Source organism: Diceros bicornis, chromosome X (assembly GCF_020826845.1).
Source record: "Diceros bicornis minor isolate mBicDic1 chromosome X, mDicBic1.mat.cur, whole genome shotgun sequence".
In the NCBI taxonomy this organism is placed as follows: Eukaryota; Metazoa; Chordata; class Mammalia; order Perissodactyla; family Rhinocerotidae; genus Diceros; species Diceros bicornis.
Window position 1 is genome coordinate 48,496,483 of NC_080781.1, and position 3,123 is coordinate 48,499,605.

General features: G+C 34.9%; 1 pseudogene; it reads right to left on the minus strand.

The window, feature by feature from the left end:
* Positions 1-2,062: 2,062 nt before the first annotated feature.
* Positions 2,063-2,757, minus strand: LOC131401041 (elongation factor 1-beta-like; annotated as a pseudogene).
* Between the last annotated feature and the right edge of the window lie 366 nt (positions 2,758-3,123).

The following is a 3,123-nucleotide window of genomic DNA, read 5'->3' on the forward strand; positions in this document are numbered from 1 at the left end:
TTTTGGTAGTATTGAAAATGGGATAGATGTCTTTATTTCTTTTTCAGAAATTTAATTGTTAATATATAGAAACACTACTAATTTTTCTATGTTAATTTTGTATCCGGCACATTCGTAAATTCATTAATTAGATCTAACAGTTTTTGGTTATCTTTAGGATTTTCTCTATATAAAATCATATCATCTGGAAATAGAGATAATTTTACTTTTTCCTTTCCAATTCTAATACCTTTTATTTCTTTTTCTTGCCTGATTGCTTTAACTAGGACTTCCAGTAGTGTGTTGAATATGAGTGGTGAGAGTGTGTTCGCATCATTGTCTTGTTCATAATCTTAGATGAAAAGCTTTCAACCTTTCACCATTGAGTATGTTAGCTGTGGGCTTATCATATATGGCCTTTACTATGTTGAGATAAATTTCTTCTATGCCTAGTTTATTTAGAGTTTTTATCATGACTGGATGTTGAATTTTGTCAAATGATTTTTCTGCATCTATTGAGAGGATCATATGAATTTTTGTTTCATTCTATTAATATGATGTATCAAAGTGATTGATTTGCATATGTTGAACCATCCTTGTATCCCAGGGATAAATCCCACTTGACCATGGTGAATGATCATTTTAATATGCTGCTGAATTTTGTTGCTGGTATTTTGTTGAAAATTTTTACATCTATATTCATCAGGGATATGTGCCTGTAGTTTTCTTTTCAGTAGTGTTCTTTTCTGGTTTTGGTATCAGGATAAAGCTGGCCTTGTAAAATTGGCTTGAGAGTGTTCCCTCCTCATCAATTTTTTTTTTTTTTTTGCAATACTTTGAGAAGGATTGGTGTTAATTTTCCTTCAAATGTTTGGGAAAATTCACCAAGAAAGTCATCTGGTCCTGGGTTTTTCTTCTTTGGGAGATTTTTGATTACTGATTCAATCTCCTTACTAGTAATTGGTCTATTCAAATTTTCTATTTCTTCCTTCTTCAGTCTTTGTAGACTATATGTTTCTAAGAATTTTTCCATTTCTTCTAGATTGTCCAGTTTGTTGGCAGATAGATGCTCATAGTAGCCTCTTACGGTCCTTTGTATTTCTGTAGTATCAGTTGTAGAGTCTCCTTTTTCATTTATAATTTTGTTGATTTAGATCTTCTCTTTTTTCCTTGGGTAATCTAGCTAAGGGTTTGTCAATTCTGTTTATCTTTTCAAAGAACCAACCCTTAGTTTAGTTAATCTTTTCTTTTTCTGTTTTCTATTTTATTTATTTCTGTTGTAATCTTTATTATTTCTTTCCTTCTGATAACTTGGAGCTCATTTTGTTCTTCTTTTTCTAGTTCCTTAAGGCATAGAGTTAGCTTGTTAATTTGGGATCTTTCTTGCTACTTAATGTAGGCATTTAATGCAATGGACTTCCCTCTAGGACTGCTCTTGCTGCATCCCACAAGTTCTAGTATGTTGTGTTTCCATTTTTGTTTGTATGAAAAAACTTTATTTCACTTTAATTCTTCTTTGATCCATCGTTTGTTCATGAGAGTGTTGTTTAATTTCCATATGTCCATGAATTTTCAGATTTTCTCTTGTTATTGGTTTCTAGTTTCATCCCATTGTGGTCAGAGAAGATACTTAGTATGATTTTATTCTTCTTGAATTTGCTAAGACGTTTTGTGGCCTAATATATGGTCTATCCTAGAAGGTTTTCCATGTGCCCTTGAGAAGAATGTATATTCTGTTGTTGGATAGAATATTCTGTAAATATCCGAAAGGTCCATTTGGTCTATAGTGTTGTTCAAAGACACTGTTTCTTTATTGATTGTCTGTCTTGATGAGCTATCCATCGTTGAGAGTTGGAGTATAAAATTCCCCAACTATTATTGTATTGCTGTTTATTTCTTCTTTTAGTTCTGTTAGTTTTTGCTTTATATAGTTAGGCATTCCATTGTTGGGTGTCTAAATATTTATAATTGTTATATATTCTTGATAGATTGCCCTATTATCATTATGTAATGAACTTCTTTATCTCTTTTTACCTTTTTTTTTTTTTTTTTTTGTCTTTCAAGCTTTTATTTAAGGGCAATGATCCATGATGGATTTTTAGATCTTGTTGAAAGCAGCCACATACATGGACTGCACATAGTCCTCAAAAGCAGTGATCTGCTCCTCCAGCATATCTGTTCCAACTTTATTGTTTTCAAGTACACACTGTATTAGAATTTTTTTTTTAATTTCATACCCCACTGGAACTAGTTTAGAGGATCCCCAGACCAAGCTGTCTGCTTGAATGCTTCTGATGCACTCCTCTAGTTTTGCCATATCTGTCTCATCATCCCAAGATTTCATGTCTAATAAGATGGAAGACTTGGCAACAAGTGTGGGTTTCTTGGCTTTCTTTGACTCATACTGTGCAAGGCGTTCTTCTCTTAGCCTCTTTGCTTCTTCACTTTCCTCCTCGTCATCAAATCCAAAGAGATCAATGTCATCATCATCCTTCCTATTTGTAGCTCCACTTCCTGTGGTGTCTTCCACATCAGCAGGGCCATACTTCCCCAAATCTTTCTTTACTCCTTAAAGACTGGCTTTCTCCCTCTCATAGGACTTGACGTGGTTGTACCAGTGCAGGACGTGACACAGGTCAGTGGGGGGTGGGCAGAAACTGCTTCAAACACGGCCATGTCCACCTGCAATGGCACAAACCCCTCAATGTAGCTCTGATCCACCAGGTAGTCATTGAGCACCTGGAGGACAGTGGTGCTCCTCAGGTCCCCAAAAGCCATGGCATGGCTGAGGGGGCTGCACAGCACAGAGAGGAGAGAGTGGCGGTGGGTGCTGAGCGTAGCAGCAGAAAAAAGCTCTTTTAACAATTTTTAGTTTAAAGTCTATTTTATCTGGTATAAGTTTATCTACATCTAATTTTTGGGGGGTATCATTTGCTTGAAATGTCTTTTTCCATTTCTACACTCTCAGTCTATGTGTCTTTACGGCTAAAATGAATTTCCTGTATGCAGCATATCATTGGATCTTTTTTTTTTTATCCAGCCATTCTGTATCTTTTGATTGGAGAATTTAATCTGTTTACATTTAAAGTAATTATTGATAGGTAAGGACTTACTAGTGCCATTTTGTTAATTGTTTTCTGTTGT